The 22,084-nt window shown below is 44.9% G+C and overlaps 1 long non-coding RNA gene across 2 annotated transcripts in view; it reads left to right on the top strand.

Moving 5' to 3' along the window:
• The first annotated feature begins 431 nt into the window (after positions 1-431).
• The window catches only part of LOC311598025, a 75,702-nt gene continuing 54,049 nt past the window's right edge, over positions 432-22,084 (top strand). The window contains exons 1-4 of one of the 2 annotated variants that reach the window (XR_014779441.1): positions 432-597; positions 3,191-3,259; positions 3,776-3,955; positions 5,025-5,181. This is a non-coding gene — a long non-coding RNA (uncharacterized lncRNA). Of the gene's footprint in view, positions 598-3,190; positions 3,260-3,775; positions 3,956-5,024; positions 5,182-22,084 lie in introns of those variants that run through there. The other variant, XR_014779440.1, reaches the window with a different exon arrangement.

The raw sequence follows: 22,084 nt of genomic DNA, 5'->3' as shown, positions 1-22,084 counted from the left end.
AGGCTGGAGTTTCAGTCTTCATAGGTGAAAGAAAGGAGACACAGGACCCTGCAGAGAGGGCAGGCAGGGGTCAGCTTAACAGCTGCCTGACTAGTTATGATTGGTTAAGTGCTCAGGCTCACCTCTCCAAAGGGGAGTGACTTGCAGGGTACCTGCAAGGAGGTGACATGTTACTTGGACTACCTGAGGTTCCTGACCTGACCAAGAAACACTAGCTGGGCCACCCACTTGCTGCAATGTCGGCGCCGCACCGTCCAGTGGAAATAAGATGCCAACAACCAGACTTCTTCTCGAGATCTTTACTCAGGATTAAGCTCAGTGGGAATGGCCCCAAAGAAGGGAAGGGCCAAGCTTAAGTACAACTCAAGGGCCAATCAGCTCATGCCAGTTGTCACCTCCTCATAGGTCCGCGTCAGAGCAAGACTGCGCATCATCAGATCACCAGTTACCCTTGCACAGCCTTTTGCCATATAAGGACTTGTTTATCTTAGAGAGCGTTCGCCGTCGGGATGGTGGAAGGCGGAAGCCTGCGCCATGTTACGGCACGGTACATCGCAGCTCTCCACACTGCAAAGCCACTGTAACTCTGCTGTGAAGGTACAGAGATAACTAGATTGGCTTGCAGACATTCAAATGGCAATTTCCAGGACTGACCACGTCCCTCTTGCCCTTTTCCCCTTTGTCTTCATTGTCATTTCAGTGTACTAGTTCCACACACCTGTTAGAACTTACTTTCCCAAACTGTTCTGGGTCTAGGAATCAGGTGACATTTTGATTTTGCTGTGACTCTCTACACTATTTTTTTTTTTTTTTTTTGTAGCCTGCCCAAAACAACATAGACAACGGTTTGAGCCACATTCTTTCTCTGGGTCTCTTGTTTTAAATATATTTATTTAAGTATAAATATCAACATTGGGCCAAAGTTGATAAAGTAAATGATAAGACATGGCAGTGGAGAAATGCACCCTTAAGTTGCTTTGCTTTTGGAGGAACATACATGCTTATAGCATGTGTGTTGGTCACATGTCTTGAATAGCACATGACTGAATATTCACATCACTTACCCCTGCACTTCTCCATTCCTTCATAGGTCATAATGCTTGGTACACATATTAGAGATGCTGTTATGACCAAGACAAGCAGCTTCTCGCCCTGTGGAGTTTCTCCCTTTTTTTTTTTTTTTTGAGCAATCTGAATCATGGAGTTGTTCTGTGTGCTGTGGAAGTCTGCTGGATTTGCCAGTCATGAACTTTATCCAAACACATTTTTTTTCTGCCACACCCAGGACACAGTGCCTCCAGGGGTGGTTTTGAGTTTCACCTGCAACTGATATTTCTGGGGCTGTGTTAACTTTTGTGATGCTGCTTATGGGATATTTGGACTCTCACAGCCCCTTGGTTGGTCCTTAAGAGAGAGATAAGCTGTAGGTGTGAGACACAGACTGATGGGTGGTAAAGAGTGGGAGTGACCTGCCATGTAGAGCCCTGTCACATGCTAACCATGTAGCCAAGTCCTTAGTAAAATCTATCATGCAGCGAGTGCTCAGAACCCCATGTTAATGTTGTTAGAACAGAGCTATTTTAGTAACATGCTTCTTTTATCCTCGTCTGTGTTACGGCTTGCTCTACTCGTGTGTGTTTTATGTGTTTTGAGAAATTTGTGATGACATATGTCTGACCACATGACCATACAGAGCAGTTTCACTGTCCTAAGACCACTGAAAACAACTGAGCATTTTACTGCCTTATAGTTTTGCCTTTTCTAGAATGGGAAAGAATTGGAGCCAGAGCTCATGGAAAGTCTCGTACTGGCTTCTCTCACTTAGCCTTATCATTTAGGTTTCCTCCAGGGCATTTCCTGGATTGCTGTGGATGGCTTCTTGCCATCTAATGCCATTCCATTGCCTCCATACTCCACAGTTTATTTACCTTTTCACCACTGGCTGAAGAAATAAAGCAGCCGTAAGTACCTATGCACATATTTCTTGTAGAGATGTAAGCTTTCAGCTCCTTGCGGTAAATACCAAGAAGTGATGACATGCTTCTTTAATGACGATTTTCTCTTATTGATCTCTTTACAGAACAAAGACGATTTTCAAACTTATTTAAAACAAAAATTGACCGATTAATTCATAACTATCTTTTGCCTCTTTGATCAGAGCTATTGATTCAGAAACCTACTTGCTTATTAATTCAGCTGATATTTACAAAGCTTTTCACAGGATATTGAATACGGAGTCAGGGATGAACAGATAAGGGAGCTGCCATCGTTGCCTCCATTTGAATCCAGAGCACAGACAAGGACACAGAGAACGGCACACAAGGCCAACCCCACCGAGAAGCATAGAGGCATAGATAGGCAGATTTAAAACATGGAGATTAGTTTTACATGGTGAGATTGATTTAGGAAAGAAAGGGGTTAAAACAGAGGTAAATGGGAAATTGACTCTATCTCAACACTCCTGTAGGTCCCTCTAACTCCATCCTTCTGAACAACCAGGCACTGATAGATATGTGTAAAAAAAAAGACCTCGCAGTGAGCCTGAATTCATACAAGAACTGAATGAGGAAGGGAAACAAGCTGACATGGCAAGAGGCATTTCCCATGTAGAGTCAGTTAGAGCTAATGACTACGCAGACACAGTGGTAAAATGAACAAACAGGGAAGCCTTCCTGGAGTAAGCCTGGTGTACACATGCATCTGTGTGAGAACGTACAGACTCACACTTGAACACCTGCGCTTTGATTTTTATCATCACTCCCCGCACGAAGGGACTGTCGTGATTGTGATTACATGGCTCTTGATGAGGTGTCAGGAAGGTGACATTCTGGAGGCTGACATGATGCTCTCCAACATGCTCCTGGACCAAACTCAGCATTCCAGGAGCCATCTTCCTCTTTGGCTTCTCTCAGGTGCCTCTCGTATTGCCATACTGTCCCCCTTCTGAAGGAGCAGCAGCAGGCTGAGGCAAGTGTCCCTGTCCCTACACACCTGCTGGAATCAGGTTTCTCTTTTCTTTGCTCCTCCTGGATTGGAATCTGCTGATTGCAAGGTCTGGTTGTGCTTGGTCTCTATTATCAGCCTCACTCACAGCTGACTTGTGGCTCCTCTTCACAAACGTGCTGATTATTTAATGGAAGCTTCAAATCATGACACTTGGAGGAAGCTTCAGATGCAAAGTTGTTTACAGGTTCAACCTTTCTTGAATCTGAGTCTGAGTGTAAGAAATAGATTTACATAAATCCATGCGCATTGAAAGGTAAGCATCGGCCTCAGGCCCTCCTTCAATCTCACTCAGGTGGGGAAATAGAATAGACAGCAAAGTGGATGAAGAGACGGAACTGGGTAGGAGAGGGTGTGGGGAGGGAAATAAGGAGGGGGTATCAGATGTGGGGAGAGAGGGGAGGGGAGATGAGAGAGCGCTGAGAGAAAAGGGAAACTGAGGGCAGAGCCCTCTCTGAGACAAGCTGGCGAGCTGTGACAGGGTGGGCTCCAGGGAGGATAAAGGGGTGTCTCTTGCAGAGCTTCCTAGCAGTAGGGAACTTGGAGACAGAGGCAGTTACCTTCTAGGCAGGCAGGACTTATAGTGTAAGAGGGGGAACACAAATCCACCTACAAAACCTTTGACCTCAAATGTGCTGCCTACAAGATGTGCAGATGCAAAGATAGAGCAGAGACTGAGGTAATGTCCAACCAGTGCCTGCCCCACCCTGAGACCCACCTCATAGGGGAGAGCCAACCGTGGACACCATTAAGATACTCCGCTATCTTTCAGACAGGAGCCTAGACTAATCATTCTCTGAGAGACCCCAACCAGCAGCTCATTGGATCAGATGCTGAGAGTCACAGCCAAGCATTAGGTGGAGCTCTTGGAGTCCAGCGAAAGAGCTTCTAGAGATTGGTCTCTTACACATAGCTAACCGATGGGCAGCTCGATCTTCAGGTGGCTCCCCTGGTAAGTTGAGTGCTGTCTATGACATAGACTCTTGCCTGGTTTTCAATCACTTCTTCTGATGAGGCTGCCTTGCCTGGCCTCAGTGGATGAGGATGAGCTCAGGTTTGATTCAGCTTAGCGTCCTGGGGTGGGTTGGTGGTGGGGCTCCCCTTTCCTGAAAAGGGGAGGGGGGATAGGAGAGAGTGGGTAGGAGGGTGGGACCCAGAGGAGAAGAGGGAGGTGGCTGTGATCCGATGTAAAGTGAATATATACATAAAAAAACCAAGATATATAGCTTAAAATAAGCCCTGGAAGTACCTTTTCCACAATTAAATTTAGTACCTATTAAGTTGAAAAAAAGAAAAAGAAAAAGAAAAGAAAAAGGTAAGTATAGGTCTCATTAACACTCAAGCTTTCTGTCTGATGGAGCCCAGTGAATGGAGCCTGGGTGGCTTCTCACCTTGGGTCCCTCCTTGTGGAGGTGAGTAGGCAACCCTTGGGGTGACATCACTGTATTTTCTTCTCACATGCCAGGAGGCATTCAAGCTGTTCTCCCTGTCTTATATTACTATCTGGTGTTCATGCTCCAGCGCAACATTTTAGAGAGAGTCCATGGCCGTGACCAGATGAAGATGCAGAGTGCTTGTTTCTCCATGGCTCGAGAGGCATCAGAGTCACTGTCACATGGTCTTGAATGACCATGACCTTGAGTAGTCATGACCTTTCACTGATGCTGCTAGTGACACAGGAACCACTATAGAGGGAGATGGAGAGGAGGGACCAGTGGGAAGTAGACGCTGTCCCAAGAGCACCTTTCTCTGACAATTAATTCCAAGTTCAGAGAGGACATTGGGGCATGGCTCTCCCAGGGACCATGATTCTGGCCAGTCCATTTAGGGGCTGAGGCCAGGTGACCTCAGATAGCACCTGACTTACCTTACAGTCTTATGAATGCCCAGGAAAATTGCTGTTTCTGAGTATCCAATTGTGAGCTAGACCATAGTCCAGAACTGTGGCTGACTTCATTGCATCCTAGTTCTTGGGGCTGTTTTCACTTTGTCCCAAAAGCCTCCTCTGTGCATTGTCACAGGAAGCCCCTTGCCCAGAAGTTCCTGAGGGAGGATCTTGCTGTGTAACCACCTTCTCCCCTAACAACTGGCGATATCATGACAACTACATTTGTCAACTGTGACGCTCACACGAGGTGCTGGGGTGAAAGCTGAAGTTGAGAGGCCTGGATAAGTATCACTGACAAAGTAATAACAGTAAAAGCCATGTACACCTGTCATTTCTCCTGTGGTTGCCTTTGGTCACCACCATCCCTTGGTTACAAATCAAGGAATGCCCAGGCTCATTAGAAGCATCAGAAAAATTATACCAGACTGAGTAGGAAAATGAAAGTACTCCCTAGATATTTTCTAAAAGGATAATGTCAGGCATTGATATGGTCAAGCAGGTACCCAAATGTACGGTCTGGTTTCTCCTGAAAACACCTGCTCCTATAATCTCCTCTGATCCTCTCTGCAGTCAACTAGAGGACAGGACGGGTGAGATAGAAAAAGTTGAATAGAAGGAGACCTTCGGGCTGAGTGAGAATCAGCCTAATACTGAGCTCCTAACAGTTTCTCCAGTGTCCTTGTAGCCTGTTGGTCCTTGAAGGACAGAAGAGCAGAAGGCTCTTTCTTCTAAGAATCTCCTTTTCTAGTTATTCTCTGCTGCAGTGTCTTCCCACTCACATAGCTAATTCTCAGGTGAAGCTTCCGGAGCCTCCTGTCACTTCCATTTTCAATACGTCATCTTCTGGAATGCTTGGTGGCTTGTTAGTGTTTTCACTGTGGATTTCCTGTCATTTTCCGGTCGTGTGAAGAGGGAGGCCTGTCACTCAAAGATTTAGTGACATGTGTTTTTATTTCTTGAAATATTCTGATCCTTGCAAGGATAAGGAGCCCTTTACTCTTGCACTTTCCAGTGCATGCTCTTTTCTATGAAGAGCTGTATCGAATGGAGGATTCAACATTTCCTCGTCTCTAAGGACATTGGCTTCTCTGTGTGGTACTACTGAGAAGTGCTTTACCCTAGTTTCACGTGTCTTATCCAAGTTTTCCCCACATATCACCTTTTGCACTTCTGAATGCTGGGATGTGACTAAACATCACACTCTTTCACCCCTGCACCATTCTTAGCATGGTGTGGCACATCTGAGATGCCATGTAAGTCTGATTTGGTGATTTCTATAGTTCTTTCCTCAGGGAAGCAAGAAACTCAGACTTGAAATGACCATTCTGAGGTCAATGAATGCTAAAGACTAGATACATTTCCTGCTCCCCTGATAATAATTTTCCTAGAAGAGAATGCGGTAAGAGCAATAACCATTTGTGGGTATGGTAAGAGTTCCCTCTTTTTCAGTCATTAGAAAAGATGGTCTTTCCCACGGGAAGTGCTACTGCGTCTATCCTAGCTACAATGCTATGGGCACTTGGCCAAATCACTATGTCAAAATCAGAATTTCTTGGCAGATATGCAGTGTTTTCTATTGTTTTGATGAGATCACAAATGGACTGAGCTATGGACTCCCCATTTCTGTAGAGTGGAGCTTGGAACCAACATGAGGCCTAATGATGACCATGCAAGACAGAAGGTAGCAGGGATATTGATCTATCCTAGCCTTTGTGAATAAGCAATGCCATCACAGTCCAAGAATGTATGACATAAAATAAGATGGGAAAGGCAACACCCTCAGGCCTTAATCTACACAGTTTGTATGTCTACACACACACACACACACACACACACACACACACACACACACACACATACCATCGATCCCTCCAAATAGTTCTAGACTTCAGAACAACATTGCTGCAGAGACTATATCAAATTTTCAATGGTATCAGAGCCCTGGCAGTGAGATACGCTCTCCAGATTTCTTAGCAAAATCTACCTATCTATAATCTATTCATCAGCATCACTGAATGGAGCACATTCTGCCAACTCAGTCACATACCACACAGGGATACAGAACCAAAGAGCCTCTAGTATGAGACCACTAGAGATTCAAATTCTAGCTTTTTATTTCTTAGTTGTATGGCCTGGAGTTTAAGGACTCATTTATTTGGTCTCTACTAACCATCTTCCTTGTCCTTAAAGTGAAAACTGAACAAAAGCGTTGTGGCATCTATGTGAAATGTAACTCTCTCTTCTAAAAGATTAAGGGGTCATTTATTCTGAGCCAAGTATGAATGCCTATGGCCTGGAAATAAAGGGTTAGGATTTCCTACCGTGTTTTGCCATGAGGTGGTTACACAAACTTTTTCCAGTTAGAGGACAAAAGAGAATGATAAACCATCATCAAATACATTGGCGAGGACATTAGGTGACAGGAAAGTGGAGAATACTCTGTGGTGGGCTTCAGAGGCTGTGTGATGCCACTCTTAGCTTCTGGATTGGTGAGCCTGGTGGTTTGCTAAGTTAATAAATTCCAAAGCTTTTACCTAGTAGTAGAAAGGATGTTAAGTCAAACACAGAGGTAGGTGACACATGGCTGTAAGGAGACCATGCTGACCACCCAAGATAACTGGGGTTCTGGATCTGTAGCCTTCCAAGTCTCCATAACCAGGAAGTTAAAATCAGTTAATTGACCTGTGGTCTTCATCACAGCAGTAGAATTTTGAAGGAATTTTGGTTCATATTGGAAAACATTTAGCAAATTGCTGAGGCCAGATTGATCATTCGATGCGTAGTCAGCGTGGTTATCACAGCTGCTGTTAGGATCTGGGTCCAGAGTTTGCCATCATTTTGCCTTCTACTCATTTAGAAAACACAAACTGAACTCGTCTTTGACAATATCAGATATGATGCCTCAGGGGCACACTGTCCTCTATGGAACCAGCGAGCCAGCCTCCCCTCTCCTTGAGTACCTTGGTGACTGTGAACTTAAATATTCTACCTAGCTAAATCTACAATCTAGAAACACAAAATAGATGATGTAATAAGGCAATAATCTCAGTGTGAAAGTCTTCTATGGACCTCATTTAAACATGTCAGCCTAAGAAGTTCCCAGACTTTTTTCTTTCTCTTTTTATGAGAGAGTCAAAAATTTTAAATATAAATCAAATATTAGGTGAACTGTCACAAATTCTGCAAGCTATAATTTTAAGATTGACATTATTGCCTAAAAATGTTTGTCAACTAAAAAAATTTTAAGGAAGGCGTGTGTCCTAGAGTGACCCATGAGAGCAGCTAAAATGCATTATTCACATGTATGAAGTTGTCAAAGAAAACACGCATAAAGGTGCATAAAGTATTTAAGGAACTACTTTCTTATAAAATTACAATGCCTGGGATCACCTTTAAAATCTATAGGGTAGTAAAGATGGAGGTGAGTGGGTGAAATAGGTCTAGTGTGAGTAGAGTAGTTTGAACTTTGGGGATGAGTTTACTATTCATCACTATTTTCTCTGCTTCCATGTATGTGTGGGGTTTTTTCCAGATAAAAATAAGTGTAAAGCCACATTAAAGGTCCCATCTGCACAGATTTATCTGTATTCTGCAGCTGCTTACAGTCTGGGAGGGGTCTTTTTTTTGAGGGTCAGGAGTCAGAGGTAGTTAGGTATCTCATATCGTCGATTCCCCAATGCCACAGTAGTGCCCGATCTCCGCATCGGGCTTCAGCCTTTCTCCCCTCTCAGCTATCAACAATCTCCATCATGGTCTAGACACATGTGGCCTTGTACAGGGGATGCGACCTCTCTATGCTTCAGAATCTTTTATTAGGATGGCATCAACCCTTGTTTAATCCTGGTATTCAGATGTCAGAACTGCTATTTCTTCTTGCCTCGCTTATTCTTGGGCTTCTCCCATTTTAAACTACACTTTCCTAGGTACCAGGACACTCTGGGAGCTGTCAAGATAGTTGACTGTATACCTGAAGTGAGGCTAAAGTCTTGCTATGTAACATACAGCTCAGGGTCACATGCCTTCTCCTTCCTGTGCATTTTTGATAGTCAAGGCTTCCAGACATCAACACCAAGTGCATCCTTCACTGTTAAGAAGAGTTCTTGGCTGTGCAAGTGTGATGTCTTGGCCTAGAACTGTGAAGTCTGAGCCAGCTTAATATCTTCCCTTAAGAATCTGTTAAGTCTGATGCCAAGACTGCTTTACCAGCTGTCTTAAGCTCTGGGGAGAAATCAACCAAGGGAGCCCAGGGAAGCCGCAGTTAACACAGCAGATTCACATCTAACCACCACGGAATCAGAGAAGCAGAGAAGCAGGCATGAAAGCAGACACTGGTCAGTAGAGCCTGGTTGCAGACCAAAGACAAAGAACTGAAGAGGCTCAGGATAGGTGACCTTGGACATTGTAGGGAATGGTTAGGGTGCTAGTCTGCTGTTTGATGCCAATCACAGAATATCATAGACTGAGCAACCTATAATAAACAGAAGTTTATTTGGGGGTCATGGTTCTAGTAGAACATTGAGGCCTGCTTCTGGAGAGAGCCATCTTGCTGGCAGAGTCCCCCGATGGTGCAGAGAATCACGTGGTAAGGCTAGATAAGGGTTGTGCTTGTCTGTGTTCTTCTTATGGAAGGCACAGGATCAGAGCGCAGGCTCTACCCTAATGACCTTGTCTAATGCTAACCATCTCTTTAATACTACAGAGCAAAATATATGAAATCCATACCCTGTTATTACCCCACAGGGGAATTAAATTTCAATATCTGCACCTTCAGAGGGCATACTAACCTATATTTCATAGCAATGAGGCAAGTAGTTTTCAGGTCTATCTTAGAAACCCAAGACTCTGATATACATAGTCCCTTCCACAAAAATGTCAACTCATCACTCTGCTCTAATAATCTTTAACAACTTTTTAGCAATTGAACACATTCTTGAATATATTGTGGAGCTAGAGCCAGAGGCGGGCAGCCCAGGCTAGTTCTGGACACATGCACAGCAAGGCAAACTCTGTAATCTCTATGAACTCTTAGGGGAAGAGTCCCCAGGGGCCATCTGTATTGACTAACCTTGGTTGCCAGCCTGACACAGCTGGGAGAAGGGGCCCTCAATTAAAGTGTTGTTTTCATTGGATTGGCCTGTGACCATGACCGTGGGGAATTTTCTTTATTACTGATGTAGGAGAACCCAGGCCACTGTAGACAGTATTATCTCTGGGCAGGTGGGCATTGGATGAACAAGGAGCGTAGCTAAACTTGAGCCTGAGAGACAGCCAGGAAGCATTCTTCTGCGGTTTCCACTTCAGCTCCTGCTGGGGTTCTGCCCTGGCCTCGCTCAGCAGAGGATGGTGACGTGGAAGTGTAGGCCAAATAAACCCCCACCAAATTGCTATTGGTCAGAGTGTTTTGCCACGGCAATGGATAAGCGAGTACTATCTTTCTATACTTGCTCATGATTGATCATGTATGTGAGTGAAATCAAATGCATCCTGGGAAAGGATGTGCAAGGGAATAAAGGTGTATGCAACCCAATCTTACCAATCAGAACAGAAACACACATCCTGTGCTCAGAACCCAACTCTTACTCCCGCCTGCTGCTCCCCTGCAGCAATCTACTCTGCATTTCATTTTTGAGTAAAATCCTTTGCTGCTTTTCTGTCTGTGTCCATCCACTCCATCCTTTAAGCAAGATTCCAAGAACTTAGAGAGAGCCCACCAGTCACAGAAGCAAGGGTTTATATTAAAAAGAATAGGAAGACTTTGAAGAGAGTGTCACTTTTTCCAATCAAATGACCAGAACTTAACCTCTGTTTTTAATTAGTTATGATTTCAGTCATCATTCAAGTAGCTAAATCTTTGCACTTGTAGCTGTGTAAGTTAAGACACCCGGAAAGAGAGACATAGTGGCCATATTCGCATAGTGTGCCACTGTGCTGAAGGGCAAGTCCACTCAGGGATGCCCAGTGTAGGACGCAGGCTTCCCTGCCTTGATCAGCAGGTTAGGGCTTAGTGGATTTAGTAACTGCTCAGAAATCTCAATGCAGAGAGCTGAGGAGATGGCTCAGTCAGTAAAGTGTGTGTCATACAAGCATGAGGACCTGAGTTCAGACCCTCTACCACACACCTAAAAATAAGGTAGGCAAAGTAAAATGCACCTATGTCCCTAGTGCTGGGGTCGGGGTGTGGGTACAACGACCAGCTCGTCTTTCCCAATCTTTGAAAAACAAATGTGGTGAGACCATTTAAAAATTAAGATAAAGCGTAGTAGAGGAAGACAGCTGGCATTGTCTTTGGGCCTCTATATATACTGTACATGAACATAAGAAACACACACAAACACACACACGCACGCACGCATGCACACATGCATGCAAGCATGCACGCACACACGCATGCAAGTACGCACGCACACATGCATGCACACACACAAATTCACCTTCTTTCTGGCCCACTGTGAAGTATTGATTTGCTTATTTACTCTAGTCATCCAGCTGTTCCTGATAGTCACCACACTAGCATCTGAAGCAGGCTTGTAGGGACGATCTTTCCTTGCTCCTGTCCTCTATCTGACAGATAACACCACACCAGTGGCTCTTCAGGGTGGCAGATCCTTACTCCTCATTTCCAAGCCATGGGAACACTTTCTCACAAGGCAAAGCCTGTGCCAAGTCCTCCAGGGGTTTAGGCAATAACTATCTCCCCAAGGGCAGATCACCCCTATTGATCTCGTGGGGTGCATCCTTGAACTGCATCCTGCATACTAAGCCCTGCTCTGCATCTCTCATTCTTGGAGGCACCTTCCCCAGTTGAACTCCCTGAAGCCAGTGACTGTGAGAGAGAGAGAGAGGGAGAGAGAGAAATGGGGGAGCGGCAAGGGAGGAGAATATGTGTGTATTTACAATGCCCAACATGGGCCCAACCCACATTAACTTCATCACCAATTAAGAAAATCTCCTTGGCACCCTCAGAGGAAATATATTATTATAAATTCTTGAAAACGTACTTAGAAACATCAGCATAATTATTACAATGCTTTATTCGGTTAGTTAAATGTGCTTTAGAAAACACCATGAAGCATAGCATCGTTTGAAGGCATCTGTTGTTCCTTGGAAGTGATTAGCTGTCAGCGAATCATCAATTTCATTTTGCCGTGTGGCTAAGACTATTTGTTCTAATTAAAGACCATGCATGAGTCTGAACAAATTCGCCTTGTCTGTAGAAATGGGACTTTTAGTCTTGCTAAGTGTAATGATCCTAAATGTGTTGGCCAAGCAATTTCCTCCAGGTGTCCTGAGGTACATCTGGAGGAGGAGGATGGAGACAGGAGGCTCTTGGATCAGTGTCACCTTGCTGAGACAATCCAGACCATTAGGGCTCACTCACACCTGCTGTGCCTGAGTCTAGCCCTAACCTTGCTCTTCTGCCTGGTGCAGAGGCTCTGTATCCCAGAGAGGAGTCTTCAGGGGATAGATCTGGCTGCTCCTTGATTGCTGCAGGGGATCAGCAGCCTTGAGCTCAGCTGAAGTCTTTGTGTAGACTCCTTATCTCCTGGGCTGAGGGAGCTGTTAATACAGAGAATACAGGGCCAGAGGAGGCAGTAATAGTGGAGCTTATGTCTCACCAGTGGCCTCAGCTCTCAGGCTGCAGCTGGGAGGAGAAGGGTTGAGAGTTAAGGGAGGGGAAGAGCCTCAGAGAGAGAGAAAGTGTGTGTGTGTGTGTGTGCGTGTGCGCGCGCGTGTGTGTGTGTGTGTGTGTGTGTGTGTGTGTGAGAGAGAGAGAGAGAGAGAGAGAGAGAGAGAGAGAGAGAGAGAGAGAGAGAGAGAGAGAGAGAGAGAAGTGAAGTTTATTGAGAGCCCCTTATTAAGAAATAAGTGGTATTTATGGAAAGTACAACAACTAAGTGCGAAGATAGTGAATGAGCTGAGACAAGAGGTTTTATGGCTTTCTCTCTGGCTACATCAAACCTGTCAAGCACAAAGGATGCTAAATAAAAACACAATAGGGTTGGTTGTTCCAAACTGAAGAGTCACCCTCTCTTACCTTAACTTCCTCCCCTCTGCCTGACACTAAGCCTCTTCTCTGAGACTCCCCTTCTCCCTCCTGTATGCCCTATCTCCCAGTTTTCTTGGTTTCTTTCAAGACCCTACCTTGATGCTTGACTCTGGATGCCTCTTATTCCCCTAGCAGACTTTATTCTTTGCCATCAAGCCAGGATACTCTCTGCTAAGTCTCAGAAACCAAATCACCTGCTGGAGTACAGGTCTGAAGAAGCAATTAGGCACAACTGCGTGGCGATCCATCCACATTCTTCTACTGGTAGTATGTACCCTTCTCTTTTGATGGAGGCATGCCCTGTAGCCCAGGTTGGCTTGGAACTCTGGATTCTCTGCTTCCGGCATATGCCAATATACTGCTTCTCCCCAACACCCCACTGTGTTTGAGATCGTACCCAGGGCCTCTTGCACACAGAGCAAAGATTGTATTACTGTATCACAGCCCAGCCGGCTCTCTTAAATTTCTAAATGATTTCTCATTGTATAGATGTGCCTCAGTTTATTTAACCATTAGCTTGTCGAAAAAGTCTGAGCTGATTAAAGTTTTATTTTTATTTATTTTATACATTTTAATCTCATATAAACTTACTATTAAAATTTTATTTTTTATTTATTAACATTTTATACATTCTATGGAAATATTACATTATTCATTTAAAATTTATTCACTTTATATCCCTATCATAGGCCCTCCTCTCGTGTTTCCTCGGGTCTCATTTTTCCTCCTTTCCCTCTCCTATACCCCATGCCTAGTCCTCAGAGAGGGGAAGCACTCCTCCTCTACCAACTGACTCCAGCCTATCAAGTCTTAGGACTGCCTGCATCCTCTTCCTCTGTGGCATGGAAGGCATCCCACCAGGATGGAGTGATCAAAGTGCAGGCAACAGAGGCCATGGCAGAGACAGCCCTTGCTCCCCTTACTAGGAGACTCATGTGGAGACTAGGATGCCTAAGGGCTACCTCTGAATATGGAGCCTAGGTCCTCTCAATACATGGTCCTTTCTTGGTGCATCACTCTCTACCGTGCCCTCCCTTCTTTCTCCTGGGCTCAAATTTGTTGGCTCTTTTGGTTGATATTCTTGTGGAACTCCTATCCATAAGAAGATAATAAACAGTGTTAATTAATAATATACTTGTTATTTATTATTTATTAAAATTTTATACATTCTCTGTAAACATTACTTCTTAGTCTTCTGTTAAAATAAAAAAGCCCAAGCATGTGATTTCTAGGCCATGTGGGAGATGCATACTTAATTTCCTGAGCTCTTTCCAAGCTCTTTTGCAAGGAGTGAGGTTGTAATGCTTTGTGTTCCAGCATCTGAGTGGCTCTCCTTCTCCAGATCTCACACCATCTCCTGTTGTCAAATTTCCTGTTTTAGACATTCTGATGAGTGTGTTCTGATGTCTTATTGGGGCTTTAGTTTTTACTAGAGCCAAGTATTGTGAAAAGTATTTTCTTTCTTTCTTTTTTTTCTCTTTTATTAATTTATTCTTGTTACATCTCAATGGTTATCCCATCCCTTGTATCCTCCCATTCTCCCCTCCCTCCCATTTCCCCCTTATTCCCCTCCCCTATGACTGTTCCTGAGGGGGATTACCTCCCCCTGTATATGATCATAGGGTATCAAGTCTCTTCTTGGTAACATGCTGTCCTTCCTCTGAGTGTCACCAGGTCTCCCCCTCCAGGGGACATGGTCAAAGGTGAGGCACCAGAGTATGTGAGAAAGTAATATCCCACTCTCCACTCTATTGTGGAGAGTGTTCTGTCCATTGTCTAGATCTGGGTAGGGGCTTAAGGTTTACTGCCTGTATTGTCCTTGGCTGGTGCCTTAGTTTGAGCGGGACCCCTGTGCCCAAATCTGCCTATCATAATGTTCTACTTGTAAGCTTCTAGGACCCTCTGGATCCTTCTACTTTGCCATTCTCCCATGCTTCTCTCATCTAGAGTCCCACTAGAATGTCCTCCCCTCTGTCTCAGTTTCCTGATAAGTGAAGGCTTTCGTGGGACATGCCCCTTGGGCTAATATGCAGATATAAGTGAGTATATACCATTTGAGTCTTTCTGCTTCTGGGTTAACTCACTCATTATGATCATTTCTAGCTCCATCCATTTATCCACAAATTTCGGGAATTCCTTGTTTTTAATAGCTGAATAGGACTTACACCCATCAGAATGGCTAAGATAAAAAATTCAAGCGACACCACATGCTGGCGAGGATGTGGGGAGAGAGGAACACTCCTTCATTGCTGGTGGGAATGCAAACTAGTACAACCACTTTGGAAATCTATCTGGTGCTATCTCAGAAAAATGGGAATAGGGCTTCCTCAAGACCCAGCTATTCCACTCCTTGGAATATACCCAGAAGATGCTCCAGCACACAACAAGAAAATTTGCTCAACCATGTTCATAGCAGCTTTATTCATAATAGCCAGAACATGGAAACAGCCTAAGTGTCCCTCAATAGAAGAATGGATAAAGAAAAGTATTTTCATGCACTTATTTACCGCCCCCTCTCTCTCTCCCTCCCTCTCTCCCTCTCTGCATGTTAGTGTATTGTGTATTTACATTTTGGTGTGTAGACGGGTGCACACACTTGCATGAGGCTGACATCAAGTGTCTTTTTCAGTTGCTTTCCATCTTATTATTTAAGAGTGTCCTTTGCTGAGACACTGGAGATCACCAATTCAGCTGGACTGGCTGGCCAGGGAGCTCTGGGAATTGGCATCCTCTTGTCTCTGCCTCTGTATTCCAGATTACAGGAGTGTGCACTCATTTTTTTCTATGAGTGCTGGGGTATCCAAACTCAGGTCCTCATGCTTGTGCACCAAATGCTTTACAAATGAGCCAGCTCTTCAGCCCCTGCCATCTGCATAACTTTTATACACATCTTTTAATCACCTCTTCAAATCTTTGCCAATTTTAATTCCTTCTGCTGGGGAGGACTATGACAGGGCTACACCTCCCAGTGTAGCCAAGGCTACTTTACAACTTAGGCTCCAGAGTTTTGAGAATACAGATGTGCCTCACATGCTCAGCTTCCTTGTTCTTACAGGTGGATTGCTTCCTGGAAGATGACCATAAATTTCTGTGTACTCATCCTTTACCAAGGTACAGAATACCCAATTTAAAAAAAGTAAAACCAACCAACAAACAAAAAAATGGATGAGGGGGATAATGAAATGCTTCATCAGGTGAAGGGTCTTGCCAAGCCCGTGTTCTGGCTCTAAGACCAATGTGATGGAAAGAGCCAAGTGACTCTAAGAATTGTTCTCTGACCTCCACACACATGCTGTGGCACATACCCAACCTCCCACTATGCACACACAAAATAGAAGTAAAAAAGAAAGTGGCCATAAACCTTTTAAAAACAGATTGTTTGTCTATAATACCCAAGATTTGTGTAGCTTTCAGAACTCTGATGATAGCATGCATCAAACACAGACATTTCTGAAGTTCCAGATCTTTGGAATCACCTTGTCTTCTTACGTGTGCACATCTTATGCATAATGGCAGATTGGGGGAAAGTTCCAACTATTATTTCTCAGAATGCCTTTTCAGCATCCAGTCATTTTTCCATTGGCCTTTTTGTGAAACAGGAGCAGATATTTTATGGAGTCCCATAGTTCCCTGAATCTTGTTCATGATTTTATTATTTTTTCATATTGTTCAGATTTAATAGTTTCTTTTGTTACACATCCAGTTATTTTTCTTCTTTTAAATCTCCATCATCAGATTGGCCGTAAACACAGAGTTTTACTTCTTGCTTTACTGGGTTTTGTATTTTCTACTTCCTATTCTTCTTTTCTATTTCTTTGTTGAGATTTTCTTTCTTCTCTGCTTACTCTCCCCACAGTTTGCTTTGTTCCAAGCATGCTCATCATTGAATCAATGTTGACAATGGCTGCTGTAAAATCTCTATGGATAATTCCGGTAATTCTGGCATCTCAGTGTTGGCACCGTATTGATATCTTTCTTCATTTAAGCTACATGAAAAAGAGTTTGAATTGAAACCTGGATGTAGCAGGGGTTGTAGTCTGAGCCCCTGGATCTTGTTTAAATTCTATATTCACCCACTCATCGCCATGAGCTAGAACAAGAAACAGACTACACCAGGCCTTGCTGACAAATGATGTGAGAAGGAACTCATTGTTTTTGGTTTCTCACATAGACTCTACCAGCATCAAAGGGGTAGCCTGTCACTGTGGACAGTGGTGGTTACAAGCTTGGGTTTCCATGAACCCCTCTGATGTTCGACGTCTTCACATGAGAAAAGTGGATATAGTTCTAAATGTTCTCTGTCAGTACTGTAGCCCAATAGGGACAAAGGTCTCAGCTCCCTACTCCAGGTCAATGGCACACACCCTGGTGGATGCTGCTGCTTGACATACTATGTAGGGTGGAAATCACAGTGCTCTGCCCATTCTTTGGTGGCATTTGTGGGATGTGAGGCCTGTCTTCTTTATAGATTTGTCTAGAATAGACTAACTATTGTCTAACCTTTCCCATCTTCCCATGCTGCCTTTGTGCTGGTCACTAGGCTTTTGTAGAGTCCCCCATATGCCTTGGTGAGTGCTCATTGGTGTTTCTAGGTTTCAGTCCTCTCTGTATCCAGCTCTGGGACAGATATGGGTAAAAATAATTCCAGAGCCTTGGCATTGCTCCACAGGTCCCAGCCTCCCTAATTTGTCTGCCCTCTTCTCTCTGCCTTCCAGAACTTTTGATGGTTTAAAAATATAATGTATATAGGTTTTAGTTGTATTTAATACCAATAAAAAGGAAAGTACTTCTCCATTTTCACAGAAGTCAAGGTCTGGAGCAGCACATAATTTACTGCCGTCTGTCTAAAGTGCTTCGACTTGACTGGTTCCCCCGAAAATCATGTTCTCAGAATGAAATGTTCTAGTTGGGTAGCCACTGATCTAAAGACACTAAAACCACACAAGGTTAGCGATGGGGTGGTGATAATCTCTGGTACATATCGGCATAAAAACGAGTGGTAATTCACAGGGCTGCAAATATACACTCAGTGACATAAAACAATACAACTTTTGTGCTGGGATGAAATAAAGTTAGAAGTGAATGCTTAGGGATATGAATAACACATGGCTTGATTTATAAGGATACAATGATACGTTTAAAAAATATGATATTGGCTGACATTTATTACGATACTGGAAGCCTTGACAAAAAAAAATAGGCACATAGAATCTAAGTGCTTGTCAAAATGAAAGTATATCTTTTCCATATTTATCTCCTAAGTGGGAAAGCACGGGTTGCCAAGCAAGTTGTAGGATCTGGCAGCTGTTGAGAAGACTTGTAGTGCTGTAGAGATGGCCTCAGACTCTTGAAAATTGGATGTTTCCATAGACACAGATTGGGTGCTGCAGTGGCATGCATTTTGGGTGCTAGAATATGATCTCTGGAAGCGAGTAAATTCTGACTTCCCTAACACAAACTTGAAAAACTTGTAAAGACCCGAGTATGCTAGAATAATGCAGAGCTCACCCAGAAAATGAAGAAGGTTTGCATGATTTATATGATTTCATAGATGTACCAGTATCACATCATTTATACAGTGTCATCCCACAGGATGTGCTGTAGTTAGATCTTTGGAAGCTGTGTGTGTACCTTTACACTGGGTTGGGCATGGCCTATGGATACTCAGGGTCAAATCCCTCAGTTCAGGCCACATGAGCCCCCAGCAGCCCTTGCCCTGTAGGGAGTAAGAAGAAAAGGCTGTTAGAACAGAGGGTTCCTTTTCAGCCAAGGAATTGAGCCCCTCACTGGCCTCTGCAAGAACAACGGGCTTCCTGGGCTAAGAGAGCAGCCATCAACCTTCGCTTTATGCAAGGGCCAGAAAATCAGTATGGGCTGTGTGGTTCATCCCCAGAGAGCTTTCTGGTTCTCTGTATACACAGATATGGGAAGGAGATTGGGAAAATTGGGGCAGAAGAGAGAAAGGCAAAGACAGAGAAAAAGACAGAGGAGGGAATGCAGACCAAGAAGAGAAGAAAGAAAGGAAGGAGGGAGAGAGATCAGGAGGAGGAAGAGAAAGAAGAAAGGTGGTGTGCATGGTGTCTCTGATTTCCCTTCACACCTCATCATAGCGCCTTGGGAAGCTTCTCTGGGCTTTTCTGTCAGGTTGTTAGATTTTCCTGCTAGGAAGGAGAAGAGGGACGCTAGTCAGCTGAACAGGGGTCTATGTTTACCATGAAGTCCCAGCACTGCTAAAGGACCTTGGGTCTGCAATTATCCCTACATTTATGCATTGCCACTAGCACTGGCTGAGCAGGACAGAGACAATCAGGATAATCCAGTTGCCTCTCTCTATCTGCCCTACATCGTTATGGAAATGTCAGCCTGCCAGAGTGAGCATGCTCACCGATCTTCTGCCCTGTAGAAGGTTCTAAGTAGGCCTCACAGTCGGGCCACCCTCACAGGGCAGGGCACAGAGCAGGAAGCAGCTTGCAGATGGCTTCCAGCTGTGTATTGTCACAGAAGGTGAACAGGGGTGTGAATCTGTCAGGGACACAGGACCCCTCTGGGAGGAGGTGAGCCTTATGTTGGGCACTCTAGCAAGGCGGGACTGACCACAGTGAGGGAAGTTTTGAAGCTGTGAGGGTTGAGCTGAGGCCAGAAGGCATGAGACTGAACACTGAACCAGGAACAAAAGCCCAGATGTGCTCAGGGGACAGGATTCTGTCCACACTAATGAAATAGCCTGGGCCAAGAGAGGGTCCTGTTCCCTGTGGCAAGGCCCTCCTTAAGTCTTACAGCTACACTGCAGGTGCCTGAGTGAACCAATAGCAGCTGAGGGAAGTGGGGCAGCAGAGGTCAGGGACCATGGTCTTTCTTCCCAAAGGACACACTTGGGTTTTAGTTCATCCTACCTTCCTTGGGTTCTTTTACATGACGGAGTTAAACAGGGCTCAGGAAAGCCTGAATCTTCTCAGTCAGCAGAAAGAGGCAGTTACCCACCTGTCTTAGCTAGGGTTTCTATTGCTGCAACAAAACACTCTGACCAAGAGCAAGTTATGGAGGAAAGGATTTATTCGGCTTACACTTCCACAGCACTGTTCATCATCGAAGGAAGTCAGGACAGGAAGTCAAACAGGACAGGAACCTGGAGGCAGGAGTGATGCAAAGGCCATGGAGGGGTGCTGCACACTGGCTTGCTCCTAAAGCTTGTCCAGCTTGCCTTTTTTTTTTTTCGAGACGGGGTCTCTCTGTGTAGCCTTGGCTGTCCTGGACTCACTTTGTAGACCAGGCTGGCCTCAAACTCACAGCGATCCACCTGCCTCTGCCTCCTGAGTGCTGGAATTAAAGGAATGTGCCACCACCGTCCCATAGCCTGCTTTCTTACAGAACCCAGGATCACCAGCTCAGAGATGGCACCACCAACAGTGGGCTGGGCCCTCCCCCATTGATCACTAATTGAGAGAATTTCTATAGCTGGACTCACTGAGTCATTTACTCAATAGAGGCTCCTTCCTCTCTGATGACTCTAGATTATGTCACGCTGACAAAAAATAAAAATAAAAATAAAAAAATAAAAGCCAACCTACCAGTGCCCATGGGGAACAACATGGGCAGTCCGGGGCAGAAAGCCTCAATAGCAAGAACCCTGAACTGCAGTAGTATAGCCCAGGGGTTATAAACCCAGGACCTGCAAGATGCCCCAAGGCAGGACACAGACACCATATGCAGGAGCATGTCTGTGCTCGAGTGCATGAGCCCAGGCTTCACCTCTCCCTTCATAACTCCCCACTATTCACAGACTGTGTCTCGAGAAAGTGCCCATAATACAAGGAGACCGGGTCTTCAGGGCAGAAAGTGGCATTGCCTAACTATGTGAAGGGGAATGGAGAACAAGCATGGTTGAAAATGGTGGCACTTGTGTTGAAGGGTGACTAATCGGATTGTCATAGAGTGTTGTGATATGGGTGTGAAGGGAAAATGGACTTTTTGAGGGTGAATTTGATCAATCTCACAGCCTTTATTAAGTCATCAAGGATGAGTACTTACTGCTTGGGACCAAGCAATAAGATATGCCAAACAGAAAGAACTCCAGTTTTGGGAGAGCACACATTTCTGTGAGACTGGCTAACATTAGGCGTGCGAGAGCAGATAGATGTTGGTGGGTGTCAACAGGATGGTATTCTATAGGGAAGTGGAGCAGGCCTGAGCTCACCAGGCTCACAGTGGGAGGTTGTCCCTGCAAAAACCACATGAACCAAGCCTGCATGAAAGAGGAAGAAATCCCCTGGATATAGGGAGAAGGGGTTTCTAGGCAAATGCAAAGGGCCTGGGTAGAACATATCCAGTTGTTTTCAGGCACCTGGAGGCCACTGGCCTGTGGGCATAGAAGAGGTTCTCAGAGGCCCCTTTGCTGCAAAGCACAGACTGCTCATTTGTGCGTCCTGGGTAACGAAAGCAGGGAGAAGCCTGGCGTCTCTGCCTTCAATCTGTGTTGGTCTCCTTTACCCTGGGCCAGTCTACTGTTCCCTCTGCAGCTAAACATGCTACTGACTCAGCGAGTCTGTCGGAAAAGCAGTAATACAGACTGCAGTGTAAAACATTTCATCTCCAGCCAAGTCTGAGCCATCAGTTGGCTCCTAGGACATCCTGTCTTCATAGCTCAACAGTACCCGGATGTGTCCAGTCCTTGACTAAGCCTACAGTCACCTTGTGTTGCTAACATTCCTTCCTGGTGTGAGGGCGGTATAAGCAACGTCTACCCCTTGTCCTAAGGTCCCAATGGCAAATGGAAGCATGAGTGCTCTCAAGTTCATTTTAGAGAACCATCGGAAGTACTTGCTTCTTCCAGAGCATAGGCGATGGGTTGGGCCCTCCCCCCTTCAACTCTCCAACCAACTCCACCTGAAAGCCTCACCCAGGTGTGATGGCTGCCACACACAAGGAGACCCTCAGCCAGCTTCCCCATGGCTCTATACGTTCTAGTCCTTTCCCTAGGCTGCACACAGAGTTTCCCTGTGATAGGAGACAGATACTCATGAGAGAATCTTGGACCCTTCCATGCCCCTTTATGCAGGGACTTAATAGCTTGCAGGACCTTTTGCAATGCAGTCAGAGTTGGATTTTCCAAGATGGTGGTGCTTGCTTCATAGGATAGTCATGCACAG

This window comes from Acomys minous, assembly GCF_964271855.1.
Source record: "Acomys minous genome assembly, chromosome: 5".
NCBI lineage: Eukaryota > Metazoa > Chordata > Mammalia > Rodentia > Muridae > Acomys > Acomys minous.
Note: the sequence above shows the minus strand (reverse complement) of the source record. Positions and strands in the feature narration are given on the sequence as shown.